The following is a 20,021-nucleotide window of genomic DNA, read 5'->3' on the forward strand; positions in this document are numbered from 1 at the left end:
AAAAATGCTCATTCGTTATAGCTCAACTGCACTGAATAATTAATAAAACATGGCGCTTTTTTTCTAAACTGCTTTGGCCTAGGAAATAAAATCTGATCTGACATTACCGTCTGTAGGGGAGCGCTTATCTCCTCCAAGCTAAGCTGTTTGTGCTTCGTTCTGATTCTTTTGCCTCACATTTTGGCAAAATAAGTAGCTTTCTGGCAGATATCACTGACATCCATGTTCACCCTAATCGGGCTGCCTTCTGTGTCACAGGGTCACCCTGATGAAAGGGAAATTCTCAAGTTTGGAAGTTATCCCCTGTCAATGGGATAGGAGATACCTTCCTGATCTCTGGGGGTCCAACCACAGTGACGCTCACCTATCCTGAGACCCGTGAATCTAAAGGGGCCCATGTATCGAGCGGTGGTGGTTCATGCACCCTGATCTCTGGGGGTCCGACCACAGTGACTCTCACCTATCCTGAGATCCGTGAATCTAAAGAGCCCCATGTATCGAGTGTTGGTCGTTCATGCGCATTTCTTCCCCATTCATTTTTAATGAGACCACTGTAGAGCGCTAAGTTGGTCTTCAGCACTCCCTTAAGAATGAATAGAGCAGCAGTACACATGATCTGTCACTGCTCCATTCACACGGGATTCTTCAGAGCCCCAGTTCTTAGGATCCTTGGAGATGACAGTGCTGGAATCCCCAACGATTGGGGTTATCCCCTATCCGATAGAGGATGACTTCCAAACTTGAGAATACCCCTTTAAGTGATTTTTCTACACTCAACTAAAACTGGTCATTCACTTTAGACAGTTGACAGTGAAATCATAGTCCCATCTCTCCCAACTCCCCCATACACAGAAACACTCAGCTACATATCTACTTCCTACCTCCCAAAGCTAAGAAGACAATCATTCATTCCAATCCCTCCAAGCTGCAGTGGCACAGAACATGGAGACCCTTAAATATGTAACACCTCAGGTAACCGGTTGTTACAGTGATGTTGCCTTCCTTTCGGGGAGGGCGATATCACGCTTGGAGGCAAGGAGGATTCTCTTTACCAGGTAACGCACCCACATTCAACACATTCCGAATCCAGGCCAGAAGGGGGAGCTCTGAACCCGGATTCAGGGGAGCTTCCCTCAGATAGTGATATCCTGGTCTGGAGGAGGAGTTAGTCAGTCTGTTGGAGGGAGAGGAGAGAGAAGGAAGTCTGGAACAGAGAGCAGACAGTGAAGCCGTGCAGCCAGGACTGAGCTGCAGCTCCAGGGAAAGGAAGTGAACCCGAGGGGTTGAAAGTGGTGGAGCTACTGAGGAAAGGAGCACAGTGGAGAAGGAAAGGGACAAAGAGGGGAACTGTGACCAGGCACCCTCAGAGCCGAAGCACAGGAACTGGGCACCGGGAGCCCGAGGCTGTGGCGTAGTCAAGGACACACGGCTGAACCGGAGGGCATAGACCTCTAAGTGATTTGCGCACACCACACCTGAAGGTGAAGCAGCACCTGAAGAGCCTGGAGTTACCGTGTCAGAGACCCCAAGAGAACAGTTCAAGTTGCCTACCGTGCAGGTACTGTCCCAGGACAGGAGAGAGAAAGGGGTTCCTTGCCCGCAAGCTATAGGTAGCAAAGGACCAGAAAACCAGCGCATAGTAGAAGGCTCTCAACCTGACCTGCCAAGGGGATTTCTACTTGTTTTTGGGCTGCCTGGACTCCTTCTGCACCTGTTGCCGGTACCCTGGACTGTAGGCTGACTACTACTTCAGTAAACCAGGTAAAGACTGCAACCCTTGTCCTCCGTTATTTACCTGCAACCCACCATCCTTGCCATACACCTAGGGAGCCCTAGGGACCCCGCTTCACCTGTGGGAAGCGCCACCATCTTGCTGCAACAACATCACCCCAGAGGACCCCTTTAAGCAGCGTCAGTCCCATCTGACCAAGAACCACAGTTGACGTCATGAATAGACTTTATTCCAAAATACCCCTTAAAGACCTTTCCCCTTTAATTGAGTGCCCAGGGCCACGGACTGGGTCGCAGCCACCGTGACATCCCCTTTAAGTGCGACCAGACCCGATACCGAGTACCCCAGGCCCTTGCGGGCGACTCAAATAAATGTGGCAAGATATGTTTATGAGATAAAGGGAATTATTAGAACAAGAGGTACATGATTTTCTAGTGTTAAGGGTTCTCTTGACAAGGTGGATTCTCTAAGGCATAGGTCAGGGGGAGCAGCACGGACCAAAAGTGATGGAACAGCAGAGAGGGATGGCACATGGATCATCGAAGACCAGAACAATGCAATGTTCACTCAAACAAACACTGGTTCTCGATGAAGTAGAGTAAAAAATTTGAGGAACACTGAATTGGCATCTGAATTGGTACTCTATGGAGTCCAGACCATGCTCCTTTGTGATAATTTGTTGGTGTAACGTATCCACATCACTGAATTGGCATCTGAATTGGTACTCCATGGAGTCCAGACCATGCTCCTTTGTGATAATTTGTTGGTGTAACGTATCCACATCTTTTCATTACAGCCAGGCTCTTCTTGGGTTCACTCACCAACCCTACCAACCTCCCAAAGCCAAGAATACAGTCATTCGTGCCACCAACCACTCCAACCTGCAGTGGCCCAGAACATGGAGAGCCTTAAATATATGTGGCAAGATATGTTTATGAGATACAGGGAATTGTAAGAACAAGAGGTTCATGATTTTAAGGCCTCACTTGGCAAGGTGGATTCTCTAAGCCATAGGTCAGGATGAGCAGCACGGACCGAAGGAGATGGCACGTGGATCAGCGAAGACCAAAACAAAGCAATGTTCAACCAGACAAACCCTGGTTCTCAATGAAGTAGAGTAAAAAATTGGCAGAGCACGGAATAGGTTTCCGAGTTGGCACTCCATAGGGTCCAGACCAGGGCAGTGCACACATCCTTAGCTAGCAATCTAATGCTGGTATTCTGGGTATCTCTCACGATTACTTGGCACATATAAACACCATGTCGTGATCCCCTGTACGCAGGATGTGCTCTCGCTTTGGTGAAGTTCTGGCTTGGCTCATCATCTAATAATTTCAAGCCCATGTCCTTGACTCTTGAGGGCATATGTTGCACAGGCAGAGTTGAATTCACCATTATTAGCCCTTCATAATGCTGGACGATTTAACCACGGAGCATACAATGACTTATATATCCTTGATCCCATCTTCTATAAATCTGCTCTCCATTCCCAATGTCTGAAGATACTTTAGAAATTAAATATTGCATATACAGTACAGCGCCTAAATGTCTTTCCTTAATATCTGTTTTTCATCATTTGCAAGAAAGAATGATTTTATTTTTTCTTTAACGTGGCCTTCAGAAATGTGTGCAGCTGGAATAATGAATGAAGAATTTGGACAGAGAGCCCCATGAGGGTTACGTTCTGGAAGATTTCCGAGGCTCTAACCCATTATTTTCAGATTCAAAGTGTCAAGTCCCTCCCGCTGAAGTTCAATGTACAAAGCTGGCGAGGAAAAGACGCTGATCGTCTGCTTCACACTGTGACCTACCTGATCTGGGTCACCTCGTACGGAGAAGGTAGCCTGTGGGACGGAGAGAAATAAGTAATTAAGATGTATCTAGGACAATGTGTACTAAACAAGCAAAAACAGAGCAAACTTTCATGCAACGCAAGCCGTGGGCATATGGCTCGTAAAATTCTGCTGTATTATTTCCAAAAAAATGTATATTTACTCTCGGCTAGAAGATCATATTTTTATGGAGCATAGGCTTGTGCTGCGTTATGGGAAAGAAATGGGATATATTCCTGTAAAGCCAGAAATTAGGGAATATATGGCACAAAGAAGGAATGGGGCAAGCTTTATAGGAACTAAGAACATAAGGCTTTAGCAAAATTTGGCTTTATCAGAACTCTGGACATATGGCTTCTCGGAGTATTGGGCGTATTGCTTTAAAATAATGAAACATATGTGGCAAGTAGTGTTTAGGACATGAGAGGAATTATAAAAACAAGAGGTACAGGATTTTCAAGTATTGAATGTTTACCTGGAAAGGTGGATTCTCTAGGTCAGAGTGAACAGCACAGACCAAAGGCGATGGCACAGCAGAGTTGTATGGCATGTGATTCAGAGAGGGAAATTATCACCCAAACAAACATTAATTCTCAATATAGTTGAGAAAAAGATTTGAAGGACACTGAATTGGTGCCAAGTTGGTTAGATAGAAGAGTCAGGGTGAGCATCACGAACCAAGATGATGGCATGTGGATCAGCGAGTACCAGGACAGGGCAATGATCACCCACTAACATTGGTTCTCAATAGAGTTGAGCAAAAGATTCACAGGACCCTGGATCAGCGTCGAAGTTGGAAATCTGTGGGGTCCAAACCAAGGCAGTTCAAACTTCCTCCACCGGCAGTTCAATGCTGACATTATGGGCAGCTCTTATGACTAATTGGCCTCTGCTCTGTCATGTCGGACATGGAGGTTTGCAGTCCTCGAAATCTATTTTCTCTCAACTCTAGTTTTCGATTTTTGCCTAAAGATCAAGTGACAAACAGGAAAAACTTTCTTGTGGTTGATAGCATTATTAACATGGGCAAAAAAAAAAAGATCATTGGCCGTAGCACCCATCCTCCCCTCATGCAACCAGGGAATGTGGTTTTTGAAATTGAGAGGAGAAAATGGACTATTGTAAGGACAAACATTTGTACAACCGAATCACTACCATTGCCAAATGCAAAGTAAAAAAAAGCAGTAATTTATTTCCTGTAAAGCATATCGATGACTGTTATGGACAGTTTTTCTGACAGTGAAGGACGTGAGCTGCTGGAAAATGAACATTTTTCTGCCCAAAATAAAAAAAAATGCCCCTTTTATTCCTGAATCCGGCGCTGTTTTTCTTTTGTTCCTGCTCCTCTCCATTCCTCAGATATGGCCCCATCTTTTCTGTATAAAAACATAGTCTCTGTATCTAAGTGGGCGTGGTCCTCATCACTTCTCTGTGGGGATCTTCCTAATGATCACGCCAACTTGGCAGAAAGGCTGCATTTACATGCAGGGAAGATGGGGTCATATCTCACGAACGGAGAGGAGCAGGGAAAAAAGAAAAACATTGTCGGATTCAGGAGAATAGCGACATTTACATCAGATAAAATAATTACATATTTGTTATAAGTGAAAAGTCCCCTTTAAAGGGTATCTATCACCTATATTATTTATTAACAATTAAAACCAGATAATGATACATATTCTTTTTTTCCTAATCTCTATTCTTTTAATATAGATTTTCTTATTGAATTTTCAGCACATGGATATGTGAATGGCCATCTTGCCTGAGCCTCTGTTAACAGCATGTATTATAGCAGCCATAGACAGGCTTTGACTTCAATGGGAGAGCTTTTCCCATAGCCCAGAAGCACATTACACATCACGTCAGACCACAACGGGTAATAACAGACAGCTTCACAAAAAGATGAACTTTTTATTTTCCCCGATTAAAATTCACTGGCCCGAACAGAGGAGATCAATAGCTAATTTCTATTTCCATAATAGAGCTGAACATAATGGACATGTCGTATGTTTGCGCATTTATTTCCAGACGTAATTACTAGAAGGACATCCATCTAATAGATCAGATTGGGAGGGAAAAAAAGAAAAAAAAATTCCGACAGGTTGTTTATCAAAGTCAATACAAGAATGCTTATGGTAAAGTGACAGGACAGAAGGCGGAATAACAACCTATTCTAGCTGATATTTACATTGTGCTGAGCTCGGAGAGGAAAGTCCAGAGCAGAAAATGTTCCCATCTGAATTAAATGAATGGACAAACATTGAAAACCAATTTAAAAAAAGCCCGAGTAACTCCGACATTTCTTCTCCATGGTTGTCCACCGATAGATGAGTAGAAGATACAGAATCCTAGAATGTTAGAGTTGGAAGGGACCTCAAGGGTCATCATGTCCAACCTTCTGCTCAATGTAGGAGTCACTAAAGCATCTCAGACAGATGTCTGTCCAGCCTCTTCCACATTGAGAAGAGCTCAATATGTTATTACGGGTTTCTGAGACCTATTTATGACAAAACGTCACAGTTCATGACGATTAAAGAGGCTTCCTCCATGAGAATCAGACCTTTATTCACCCCTTTCTGACCCAAGATGCCCTCGTTGCACCTCAATTACATGTCCTAACTGTATAAAGACAAACGATCTTTTCTATGATCATTCTCCCCCATGCAATTTACATATTCCTCATATTGCCCGTTTACACAAAGAAGATGTGATTTGACCAACGTTGATTTTAAGGCCCACATAAAAGATGTGAGTATTTGCTTAGCTGGCACGTTTACATAGGGTGATGATTGGGAACAAATATTTCTATGATTGTTCATCCAACTGATCATCAACTCAATGTCAAATTTCCAAAAATGATCTCAAATAATGGTCATTACAGCTTCTCTAGTAGGTGAGACCTACGTTTCCATATTTTCTGTGCAAGTATGGACATGCGTTAAGCAGATTTTCCATTCAGGAGTCTAGGAATAATAGGTGACAGCCTCCATAGAACTTGTCTGCCATTTCTTGGTGTTATTTTTTTTGGGGAAAAAAAAAACAGGAAAGTAGAGAAATAACTAATATATGGAAAGAATAAAAAATCAAACAAAAGGGATTTTTAGGAATAGAAAGCAATGGTCTATACTTAAGATCTGTGATCAAGGAGGGTTGGATTCTCAGGAGTAACCATCAAAATAAAAGGGACATTGCTCTAGTGGACTCTGTGGTCCTTTTAGGGTTTTACTTCTGTACATAAGACTGTGCCAAGTACTCAAGGTCAACTGATCATGGAGGTTCCATGAATCATCCATCGACCAATCATGGTATTGATGGCCTATTCTAAAGATCATTCTTAAGAGAGTTGTGGCTGGGAAAACACATTTTGCCCATGTGTCCTGGACATCAGCCAGTAGCTGACGATTGCCGTCCCTGTAGATAATTTTGCTTAGGGTTGCAAAAATCCAAAAAGTTTCACACATTTCTTCTTCCTTATAAGTTTACTATTACGTAGTGCCCAGTTTTAAGTTTCACCAGTGGAAAAAAAAAAAAGAATCTGAAATACATTTTATCTGGTTTCCTCCATGAAAACCAGTGGCTTCAAGCCTCAGTGATGTGAAGAACAATCAAAGGAAGGAAGTGTACTGGGTGGGATCAGGCTTATTCCAGAGTGGACTTCGTTGGATATTTTGGAATTCACAGACTCCTGAACTGACCTGTAGCTTTTGTTCCTTTGTGTTCCTGTGACCGGTGGATTATTTCTTCTATTTTTAAGGTTTTTCAGATTGGGATTTCTTGGGTGTCTTCCCAACAAACAGGTACGTGGTCTGATTGATTTAGAATTGTATTGATTTATTCTACTCTTCATAATCTCCTCAGTTGTCTGAACATTGGTCTAAAATGGCTTCGAAAAGTCAGGAGGTTCCTGTTTTTGGCAGTGAACCGTACACTTGGACCAAGTCAACTCCTCTTTCTTTTGAACTCCTCTTTCAATTTGTGTTTACCCTCAGTTTGATGGCTGGATCTTGGCTCTGGTTTCTGATTTCATTGTTGGTAGCTTGTAATTGGGATCTTGTCACTTGTCTCTGATCAACTATGCTTTTGAAAAATGGGGCTTGGGAAGCCACAATGTTAAGGCAGTGACAGAGTAAAGACTAATGGACATTAGGTCTTTCGGTGTTTGTTTTGCTTGTAGAGTTTTAGAGCAGGGAATCCTAATGGATCCTAATCTCATCTTCAGCTTGAAAACGGGGGTCTAAAAGTAGAAAACCCATCTAATAACTCAACATACCCTCAGAACATAGATACAAGGGTTGTCCAAGATTGATCACCCTAACATATTAAGCTATATTTTTACTAGGCTTTTTAAAAGTCATCATATGGTTCTCTGGGTGTTGAGGAACTACAAATCACAACACCTCTTATCTACCAGAGATAATTAACATGTACAACTAGCTTATTCTATATTAAGATATTTGTGGATCACTAGTTCCTTTGATCATGGCTCCAAAAACTGCCTAAGTCATTCCTTGTCATCAAGGACTTTTTGATATTATTCCATGAGCATGCTGACATTTTGGCATGAAGGCACTGCCATGGGGACAAGGCCTTAAGGGCGTATGGTAAATAATAATGAAAGTATTCCTAGAGTAAAATGTGTTACCTGACTCAAGTGCATAATAATTCTAAAGTGAGGAAGAACAAGAGATTGGAACCCCAATCCAGTGATCTTTGGGGGTCCCGGCAGTGGCATCCATAGTGTTCCCACATCTAGCTGGGAATAGGGGACAGATGACTTTCATGGGAGAGCCCCCTCCCTACAATACACAGTGGGACTGGACCACTCTGTCTATCACTGCTGTTATAATTTATACGGTATATACAGTCATGGCCAAAAGTATTCACACCCCTGCAATTCTGTCAGATAATACTCAGTTTCTTCCTGAAAATGATTGCAAACCCAAATTCTTTGGTATTATTATCTTCATTTAATTTGTCTTAAATGAAAAAACACAAAAGAGAATGAAGCAAAAAGCAAAACATTGATCATTTCACGCAAAACTCCAAAAATGGGCCAGACAAAAGTATTGGCACCCTCAGTCTAATACTTGGTTGCACAACCTTTAGCCAAAATAACTGCGACCGACCGCTTCCGGTAACCATCAATGAGTTTCTTACAATGCTCTGCTGGAGTTTTAGACCATTCTTCTTTGGCAAACTGCTCCAGGTCCCTGATATTTGAAGGGTGCCTTCTCCAAACTGCCATTTTTAGATCTCTCCACAGGTGTTCTATGGGATTCAAGTCTGGACTTATTGCTGGTGGAGCGCCCCCACACCGCCGCAGGGCCGAGGGGTACCCGGAGCCGGGCCTCTAGGTCTCAGTCCTGGGGTTGTCACGGTGGCTAGACCCGGTCCGTGGCCCTGTCTGTCAATGGGGGACGTCCGGTGCAATAAGTGGTGTGGTAACGGTGCAGGTCGCGGTAAATAACGAGGACACCAGTTTGCAGTCTCTTTACCTCTTTACTGAAGATGTTGGAGACCTCAGTCCAGAGCGCTGTTAACTGGGTTTTCAGAGACCGGCCGGTCCAACGACACATCAGGAGTTCTCCTCACAGGTGGGAATCAGTATCTACCTTCTAGCGCTGTGTGTTGTAGTTCTTCCCTGCTGAGCTCCCGGGATAGTCCTCACAACTGTTTCTTTCTGTCTCTACTGTTCGTTCTCCGTCCTCCAGGTGATATGGTAGGACGCACCCGTATGACGGGGTAGGCCTGGAGTTCTTCCGGGACTCTAGAGTCGCCCCTCTCCCACAGCTGCCTCCGTTGTCTGCTTAGGTGTTAAGTGAGACAGCCAACCTGTAATTAGCTGTCCTGCCGTGGTTTGCAATGTACTTAAAGTCTCTTACTTGCTCGGCGTTCCGGCCACCGATTGTTTGCGCCTCAGCAAGGTGCTGCCTCTTTCAACAAAACCCCTGCTGGTATTCTCCTTTTCTGTATTCCCGTTGTTTGCTGGTTAGTTCTGCTCTGAGGAGTCTGCCAGGATCCCCATCCCTGACAGGTCCTCTCACTAGCTCTTCCCAGCTACTTCTTCCTGTCTTCCTGTCCAACCCCCAGTTTTACCAGAGTTGTGAGGAGTGGCCTACTAGATAGGACCACCCCCCCTGGTGGCCGGAGTGTGAAGTGTGGTGAGAATGTACCTGGTCAGAGAAACTCCTTAGTGCAATCAGACGTACCATAGCTCCCCATAGTGGCGGAGCCACAGTACTGCAACAACCAGGACTCTGGGGTGCTGCACTCCCCCCCGGTTAAATCCAGTACTCCGGGACTGGGAAAACAAGAACAATAATACATGTTAACAGGAAACACACAAACTTTTGAAATAGCATAACAATTGAACATAACAATGCTTCCCTTTACGGGAGGTGAGGATTCTTGAACGTTGCAAAAGTTAGGTCATGCACAGTTTATGACTCTCAGTTCAGTGGTTGAAACAGCGGGGACCCCGGGTAAACAAAGGGGTCCCCCTTATGAAAGTTTTTGAGCAATTCACTGTCCATTACTCTATTGTCCATTTTAACAACCTGTAACAAAAAGATATGCATACAAACATTTTTAATGAAATAGCAGCCCTTATCAATACCTCCACATTTTGTAGCGGAGGGGAGTTTGGTTCTGTGTGCTGCGTGTGGACCTTCGCAGCGCAGGGGTTGCTATTGGCCTAACAGGGCCCGCTATGCTTGCTACCGCTGGTGTAGTGCGCTGTCTTCTAACTACACTTCTAGTGAGTCTGGGTAGCACTGGCAGGTTGGGGCTCTCAGAGCTGCTGCTATCAACAGTGGGTACGGCAGGCTCACTGATAGCAGAGGGAGGATTTGCCGGTTCAACGGTTGGCATGGCTTCTTCAGGCAAGGCTTGTTGAGGTTGCGGGGCCGGATGATCTGGTTCCACCATTGTTTCTGGCGGGTCCGGCTGTTCAAACATTACAACAGGTACCGCAACGGCTTGGTTTATCAGAGTCCAGGACTGGGGAAAGTCACCAAGGACCGTATGGAACATTTTCTCCTTTTCCACCGGCGGGGAGATTTCTGGGGCCGTGCCCCTCTCTTTCAATTTATCGGGGCAGACCTTAAGGTGATCCCTGGATACCGCTGTCGAGGTCTCCCCTTTGTCCTTGCTGATGAGACAGACCTTAGTGTTGTCGAAGTCGGATGGCAAGATGGTATACGGTTCCGCTTCCCATTGGTCATCGAGCTTGTGTAACCTCCTCTTTCGTTTAAGCACTTGCTCACCAGGTGACAGGGGAATCGCAGGAGCGTGTTGGTTGTAGTCCCTTTCTTGCCTCTGCCTAGCCTGGGCGAGACTTCTCTCCACACACTCTTGCACTTCGCAGTACCTTCGCTGCCTTTCTGCATCCCAATCCGCATCCGGCGAGGTATCTTCGGGTACTAGGACCCCCATGTCCAGATCAACGGGTAACCGACTAGACCTTCCTCGCATCAGGTACGCTGGAGTACAGTTGGTGGAACTTACTGGGATGTGGTTGTACATATCCACCAAGTCAGGCAACTTTGTCGGCCACAGATTCCGTTCCTCCACAGGCAAGGTCTTCAATAAATCGATTACTACCTGGTTCATCTTCTCGCACATCCCGTTGGTTTGAGGGTGGTACGGTGTAGTTCTGATCTTCTTACACCCGTACAACTGGCAGAATTCTTGGAATACTTCTGCTTCAAAGGCAGGTCCCTGGTCGGTCAGTACCTTCTCTGGGTAGCCATGGGGCCTACAAAAGTGCTGCTGGAAGGCCCTGGCGGCAGTCCTGGCCGTTAGATCTTTAACAGGCACAACCACCAGAAACCTGGAGTAGTGGTCCACGATGGTAAGGGCGTAGATATAGCCCGACCGGCTAGGTGTCAGCTTCACATGATCCAGCGCGACCAGTTCAAGCGGCCGTTTGGTGATGATAGGCCGCAGGGGGGCCCGTTGGCTGTCACGGTCCTTTCTGCGCAGACTACATGGACCACACTCCCGACACCACTTCTCAATGGTTCTCTTCATGCCAATCCAATAGAACCTCCCTCGGAGTAGCTTCTCCAGCTTCTTCCATCCGAAGTGTCCGGCTCCATCATGGTAGGCTCCCAGAACCATGGGCGCATCTCGCCTTGGCACCACTATCTGCCACACCAATTCATGAGTACGTGGGTCGATGCTCCTCCTGCACAGCTTGCCATCATGGATAAACAGCTTGCTTCTTCCCTTCCACAGCTGTTGGGTTTCTTGTGGATCATCTGGGCCAGGGTGCAACCCAGCCTGCGTCAAGAGCTCCGTCACCTGACGGACCGCGGGGTCACTATCCTGGGTTTCTGCCCATCCGTGGTGGGGCAGGGGATTCAGCGTGGCATCCGGTTGGTTCTTGTGCCTGTTCTTCACATGGTGAGAGCTCTGAGTGGCTTTGGGGCGATGGAAGGCAGGCAGCTCCACCTCTTCAAGTGCCTCCGGGTCTTCTCCCACTTCTGGTAAATTGGGCATTCGGGACAAAGCATCGGCATTGGCATTCTGGTGCCCTGCCCGATATTTGATGGTGAAATCATAGTTGGACAGCCGGGCCATCCACCGCTGTTCCAAGGCCCCGAGTTTGGCGGTATCCAGATGCGTTAGCGGATTGTTGTCCGTGAAGACGGTGAATTTCGCGGAAGCCAGGTAGTGCTTAAACCTCTCCGTCACTGCCCAGACAAGGGCAAGGAATTCCAGTTTGAAGGAACTGTAGTTGTCAGGGTTCCTTTCCGTGGGACGGAGTTTCCTGCTGGCGTAAGCGATCACTCTTTCCTTGCCGTTCTGGACCTGAGACAGCACGGCTCCTAGTCCCACATTACTGGCATCTGTGTACAGCACAAACGGTTGGTCGTATTCGGGGTAAGCCAGTACCTCTTCCCCCGTCAGCGCCGACTTCAAGCAGGTGAAGGATTCCTCCAGCTCTTCGTTCCAATCAAAGGGGGTTTTCCTCCCCTTGGTCTTCTTTGGTTGGCCCACCAGCAGATTTTGCAAGGGTGCGGCCTTCTTGGTGAAATCCTTAATGAATCTCCGGTAGTAACCTACCAACCCGAGGAACTGCCGGACTTCGTGGAGGTCACTAGGCTTTGGCCAGTCCTGGATCACTGTGACCTTGTCGGGGTCTGGGGCCACTCCTTCAGCGCTCACCACATGGCCCAGGTACTGCACTTTAGGTTTCAGCAGATGACACTTGGACGGTTTCACTTTTAGGCCGAATTTGGACAAGGCTTCAAACACCTCGGCCAGGTGCTTCAGATGGTCTTCGTAGGTTTTAGAGAAGACTATGACGTCATCCAGATATAGCAGCACGGTTTCAAAGTTCAGGTGTCCCAGGCAGCTCTCCATCATCCTCTGGAACGTTCCGGGAGCATTGCACAATCCGAAGGGCATGTAGTTGAACTCACAGAGGCCCATTGGCGTCGTGAAGGCCGTCTTTTCCTTGTCCGCCTCCGCCACAGGAACCTGCCAGTACCCACTGGTGAGATCTAAGGTAGAGAAATAGTTAGCAGATTTTAAAGCAGCCAGAGACTCCTCTATCCTGGGCAGTGGGTATGCGTCCTTATGTGTAATGCGATTCAACTGTCTGTAATCAACACACATCCTCATTGTACCATCTTTCTTTTTAACAAGGACTAACGGAGCCGCCCAGGGGCTACAGCTGTCTCTCACCACCCCAGCCTCCTTCATTTCCCGCAACATGTCCTTGGCACACTGGTAATGAGCTGGGGGTACAGGGCGATATCTCTCTTTTATGGGTCGATGATCTCCCGTGGGGATGTGATGTTGGATCCCTTTCACCTGCCCAAAATCTGAGGGGTGTTTGCTGAATACCTGTTCGTACTCGTGTACCACCCTGTAAGCCCCCTGTATTTGATGAGATGGGGTAGAGTCAGTGCCCACATGCAATTCCCGACACCAATCTTTCGAGTGCTCTGCAGAACCTTTGTTCTCCGCCACGTTTGACGGGCCCAAGGGTTCAGGTGTCTGTATTACACTATTATTGACAGTGAACAGTTTGGCGAGCGTAGTATACTTGGTTAGGTGGACCTCTTCCTCCCCACAATTGAGGACACGTACAGGCACTCTCCCCTGTCGGACGTCTACCACCCCCCGGGCTGTCAGAACAGTAGGCCTATTGTCTGAATATACAGGTTCTACCAAGGCCTGGTAGTCCTTACCCCTGAGGCCTATGGCTGCTCGACACCATATTAACATTTCACTCTTGGGAGGTATCGCGATGGGGTTTGAATCACTTACAGTGACACGACCAATCTCACCACCAGTCAGCTCTACCTGCTGTCTCTGCATCAGAGCTCTGATTTCCTTCTGCAGGGCACGTTGCTCACTGTGGCCAGCGTTTTCTGCCACCTGTTGCAACAAAACAATCACTTCTGCAAGACAATTTTCTATAACATTAGTACCAAGAGTCATCATGGGATTACATTCTCGACGATCAATATCTACAATCACAATCCCTTGGGCTTTCAATTCCACCCGCCCCACTTTGATGGTGACCTCCTTATACCCCACTTGTGGCAATGGCTGACCATTACTGGCGATTATGGTGAAATCATCATCAGGGCCACGAGTAATATCAGCGTCCTCCCAATACCGTTTGTAGAGCACGTAAGGTATAGTCGTCACCTGAGAACCGGTGTCCAGCAAAGCATTCAAGGGGATTCCATCAATCACTACAGGGAGAACTGGTCGTCCTCCAATATACTTGGTTCTCCAATGCTGCGGGCCTGACCGTCCTACTCCTGGGGGTTGGCCCTTTGCCCCAGGGGTTGCTCGTTTAAAGGACAGTACCTTGCAAGATGGCCCACCTGGTGACAGCGGCGGCAGATGGGTCGTCCATCCTGGTGGAAGCGATCGTCGGGCCGGCTCCTGGTCGGCGGAGTCCTCCTCTGTCGCATCCAAGGGACATCCTCCGGGCTGGAAGCCAACTGGATCTTCTCTTTGGGGGCCTCCTGTAGGGACTGCACCGTCCGGGCCAGGGCAGCAACGCTCTTGGTTAGCTCTTGCATCTGGAGACGAAGTCCTGCAGGGGAGTCGTCCTCGAAGCTCTGGGCGTCGGCCTCCGCGGCAACTGGGGTATCCGATGCCACCTCCTGGTGGTATGTGAGAGCGGGGCGCCTGGGTGGTACTGCGCGGCTGGGCTGTCGCTCCTGCAATGCCTGGATAGCTTTATCTTTAAACTGCGCAAAAGTCAAGTCTGGATTTTGCATGGCCAGAAAGTGCAATTGGCCCCGCTGGTGACTGCACAGGAGCCCCTCAATGAACCGCTCCTTCAGGATTTTATCTTCATCCTGCATGCTGCCGGGGTCACTCTGCTTAATGGCCCGCATCGCTTCCTGGAGATTAAGGGCATAGTCCCGCAAGCTATCCTGTGACTTTTGTTTGCATCCATAAAAAGTCAGTTTAATCTCTGTAGCAGTGCGAGTGTCAAAGGTGGCTTTAAGCTTGGCAAAAATCTGTTGTGCAGTTCCTTTATCCTCAGCGGGCCAGGATTTCAATTCCCTCAGAGCCGCCCCAAAGAGTTGGCCGGTTATCATATGGACCTTCTGGGGCTCGGTTAGGGGATAGAACTCGAGCAGGCTGCAGAGCCCTTCTTTAAAGTCAGTGAACGTATGCGCCTCCCCAGAGTATCGTGGGAGCCAGGCCGCTCCGGGCAGGTAGGGCATGGAGAAGGGCATTATGGCTTTTGCATTAGCGGCAGTGTCCGACTGGCTGATGAGGGCAGCGGGTTCTGCGGCAGTCAGTGGTGGTATTAGGGCCGCGGCTTCGCCCGCTGCGGGGACCGGAGCTGCCCCTGCGTCCGCGGCTGCGACCGCCACCTCCTCTCCTCCCGACTCGGACATGGCCGTCCCTTCCTCCCACTAACCTGCTGGAGGTTGGAGTTCCTCTTCCGGGATTGGCACCTCACCGCGCTTTCCGTTCCGCGCTTCTTTTGGCTGATCCCGCCCACGTAGCTAAGGCTCCTCCCTCCGCGCGCGGCAATGGCGAATTTTGGCGGCAAATGGCACAGCACAGTCTTTTCAATAAAGTACAGTCCAAGCACAATAACTCACAGTTCCAAGGCACACATGACCCGATTCTTCAGGCTTAAGTAAATCCTGTTCGTGACGCCAAGTTGGAGCGCCCCCACGCCGCCGCAGGGCCGAGGGGTACCCGGAGCCGGGCCTCTAGGTCTCAGTCCTGGGGTTGTCACGGTGGCTAGACCCGGTCCGTGGCCCTGTCTGTCAATGGGGGACGTCCGGTGCAATAAGTGGTGTGGTAACGGTGCAGGTCGCGGTAAATAACGAGGACACCAGTTTGCAGTCTCTTTACCTCTTTACTGAAGATGTTGGAGACCTCAGTCCAGAGCGCTGTTAACTGGGTTTTCAGAGACCGGCCGGTCCAACGACACATCAGGAGTTCTCCTCACAGGTGGGAATCAGTATCTACCTTCTAGCGCTGTGTGTTGTAGTTCTTCCCTGCTGAGCTCCCGGGATAGTCCTCACAACTGTTTCTTTCTGTCTCTACTGTTCGTTCTCCGTCCTCCAGGTGATATGGTAGGACGCACCCGTATGACGGGGTAGGCCTGGAGTTCTTCCGGGACTCTAGAGTCGCCCCTCTCCCACAGCTGCCTCCGTTGTCTGCTTAGGTGTTAAGTGAGACAGCCAACCTGTAATTAGCTGTCCTGCCGTGGTTTGCAATGTACTTAAAGTCTCTTACTTGCTCGGCGTTCCGGCCACCGATTGTTTGCGCCTCAGCAAGGTGCTGCCTCTTTCAACAAAACCCCTGCTGGTATTCTCCTTTTCTGTATTCCCGTTGTTTGCTGGTTAGTTCTGCTCTGAGGAGTCTGCCAGGATCCCCATCCCTGACAGGTCCTCTCACTAGCTCTTCCCAGCTACTTCTTCCTGTCTTCCTGTCCAACCCCCAGTTTTACCAGAGTTGTGAGGAGTGGCCTACTAGATAGGACCACCCCCCCTGGTGGCCGGAGTGTGAAGTGTGGTGAGAATGTACCTGGTCAGAGAAACTCCTTAGTGCAATCAGACGTACCATAGCTCCCCATAGTGGCGGAGCCACAGTACTGCAACAACCAGGACTCTGGGGTGCTGCACTGGCCACCTTAGAAGTCTCCAGTGCTTTCTCTCAAACCATTTTCTAGTGCTTTTTGAAGTGTGTTTTGGGTCATTGTCCTGCTGGAAGACCCATGACCTCTGAGGGAGATCCAGCTTTCTCACACTGGGCCCTACATTATGCTGCAAAATTTGTTGGTAGTCTTCAGACTTCATAATGCCATGCACATGGTCAAGCAGTCCAGTGCCAGAGGCTGCAAAGCAACCCCAAAACATCAGGGAACCTCCGCCATCTTTGACTGTAGGGACCGTGTTCTTTTCTTTGAATGCCTCTTTTTTTCTCCTGTAAACTCTATGTTGATGCCTTTGCCCAAAAAGCTCTACTTTTGTCTCATCTGACCAGAGAACATTCTTCCAAAACGTTTTAGGCTTTTTCAGGTAAGTTTTGGCAAACTCCAGCCTGGCTTTTTTATGTCTCGGGGTAAGAAGTGGGGTCTTCCTGGGTCTCCTACCATACAGTCCCTTTTCATTCAGATTCCGACGGATAGTACGGGTTGACACTGTTGTAACCTCGGACTGCAGGGCAGCTTGAACTTGTTTGGATGTTAGTTGAGGTTCTTTATCCAACATCCGCACAATCTTGCGTTGAAATCTCTTGTCAATTTTTTTTTTCCGTCCACATCTATGGATGTTAGCCACGGTGCCATGGGCTTTAAACTTCTTGATGACACTGCGCACGGTAGACACAGGAACATTCAGGTCTTTGGAGATGGACTTGTAGCCTTGAGATTGCTCATGCTTCCTCACAATTTGGTTTCTCAAGGCCTCAGACAGTTCTTTGGTCTTCTTTCTTTTCTCCATGCTTAATGTGGTACACACAAGGACACAGGACAGAGGTTGAGTCAACTTTAATCCATGTCAACTGGCTGCAAGTGTGATTTACTTATTGCTAACACCTGTTAGGTGCCACAGGTAAGTTACAGGTGCTGTTAATTACACAAATTAGAGAAGCATCACATGATTTTTCGAACAGTGCCAATACTTTTGTCCACCCCTTTTTATGTTTGGTGGGGAATTATATCCAATGTGGCTTCAGAACAATTCTTTTTGTGTTTTTTCATTTAAGATAAATTAAATTAAGATAATAACACCAAAGAATTTGTGTTTGCAATCATTTTCAGGAAGAAACTGAGTATTATCTGACAGAATTGCAGGGGTGTGAATACTTTTGGCCATGACTGTATATATATATATATATATATATATATATATATATATATATATATATATATACACATTCACACTGAAGGCATCAAAACTATGAATTAACATATGTGGAATGATATACTTAACAAAAAAGTGTGAAACAACTGTCTTATATTCTAGGTTCTTCAAAGTAGCCACCTTTTGCTTTGATGACTGCTTTGCACACTCTTGGCATTCTCTTGATGAGCTTCAAGAGGTAGTCACTGGGAATGGTCTTCTAACAATCTTGAAGCAGTTCCCAGAGATGCTTAGCACTTGTTGGCCCTTTTGCCTTCACTCTGCGGTCCAGCTCACCCCAAACCATCTCGATTGGGTTCAGGTCTGGTGACTGTGGAGGCCAGGTCATCTGGCGTAGCACCCATCACTCTCCTTCTTGGTCAAATAGCCCTTACACAGCCTGGAGGTGTGTTTGGGGTCATTGTCCTATTGAAAAATAAATGATGGTCCAACTAAACGCAAACCGGATGGAATAGCATGCCGCTGCAAGATGCTGTGGTAGCCATGCGGTCCTCATGTGAGCCAGTGTCTTTGCAGCGCTTGATGGTTTTTGCCACTAAACTTGGGGACACTTTCAAAGTTTTCCCAATTTTTCCGACTGACTGATCTTCATTTCTTAAAGAAATGATGGCCACTCGTTTTTCTTTACTTAGATGCTTTTTTCTTGCCATAATACAAATTCTAACAGTCTATTCAGTAGGACTATCAGCTGTGTATCCACCAGACTTCTGCACAACACAACTGATGGTCCCAACCCCAATTAGAAGGCAAGAAATCCCACTTATTAAACCTAACAGGGCACACCTGTAAAGTGAAAACCATTCCCGGTGACTACCTCTTGAAGCTCATCAAGAGAATGCCAAGAGTGTGCAAAGCAGTTATCAAAGCAAAAGGTGGCTACTTTGAAGAACCTAGAATTTAAGACATAATTTCAGTTGTTTCACACTTTTTTGTACTGATGTACAAATGTACTGATTCCCTTGTACACACTTATATCACACTAGATGGTAGCCCGATTCTAACGCATCGGGTATTCTAGAATATGTATGTAGTTTATTTATGAAGATTTTAGAATAATACATTGAATATACAGCATTCGGCCGGCCGCGACCAATTAGCGAAGCGTGGTTCAAATCCCACGCCAATTCGCGGCCGGACTGCGCCTGTCGCTGATTGTTCACTGCCGACCACGTAGTATATAGCACAGCCACGTAGTATATAACAGCCCACATAGTAAATAGCACAGCCACATAGTATATTGCACAGCCACGTAGTATATTGCACAGCCCACGTAGTACATTGCACAGCCCATGTAGTATATTGCACAGCCCACGTAGTATATTGCACAGCCCACGCAGTATATTGCACAGCCCATGCAGTATATTGCACAGCCCACGTAGTATATTGCACAGCCCACGTAGTATATAGCCCAGCCCACGCAGTATATTGCACAGCCCACGCAGTATATTGCACAGCCCACGCAGTATATTGCACAGCCCACGTAGTATATTGCACAGCCCATGCAGTATATTGCACAGCCCACGCAGTATATTGCTCAGCCCACGTAGTATATTGCACAGCCCACGCAGTATATTGCACAGCCCACGTAGTATATTGCACAGCCCACGTAGTATATAGCAATGTGGGCATCATATCACTGTTAAAAAAAAGAATTAAAATAAAAAATATTTATATACTCACCTTCTGTTGGCCCGCGGATCCAGGCTAAGCGTTTACCGATGCTCCTCGTGCGCTCCGGTCCCAAGAGTGCATTGCGATCTCGTGAGATGATGATGTAGCGGTCTCGCGAGACCGCTACGTCATCATCTCGTGAGATCGCAATGCATGGAGCGGTCACTGGAGTGTCGCGAGGAGCGGGAAAGGCCTGTTCTGGATCCGAGGGGCCGACGGACGGTGAGTATATAACTATTTTTTATTTTTTTTATTATTTTTAACATTAGATCTTTTTACTATTGATGCTGCATAGGCAGCATCAATAGTAAAACATTGGTCACACAGGGTTAATAGCAGCGTTAACGGAGTGCGTTACACTGCGGCATAATGCGGTCCGTTAACGCTGCCATTAACCTTGTGTGAGCGCTGACT

The 20,021-nt window shown here is 47.2% G+C and overlaps 1 protein-coding gene across 1 annotated transcript in view; it reads left to right on the forward strand.

Moving 5' to 3' along the window:
- Positions 1 to 7,205: 7,205 nt before the first annotated feature.
- CDH5 (cadherin 5) overlaps positions 7,206 to 20,021 on the forward strand; it is a 55,575-nt gene continuing 42,759 nt past the window's right edge. The window contains exon 1 of the mRNA XM_077288392.1: positions 7,206 to 7,361. The gene's annotated coding sequence lies outside the window, so the exon portion shown is untranslated. The remainder of the gene's footprint in view (positions 7,362 to 20,021) is intronic.

Source organism: Ranitomeya variabilis, chromosome 2, assembly GCF_051348905.1.
Source record: "Ranitomeya variabilis isolate aRanVar5 chromosome 2, aRanVar5.hap1, whole genome shotgun sequence".
Taxonomy (NCBI): Eukaryota; Metazoa; Chordata; class Amphibia; order Anura; family Dendrobatidae; genus Ranitomeya; species Ranitomeya variabilis.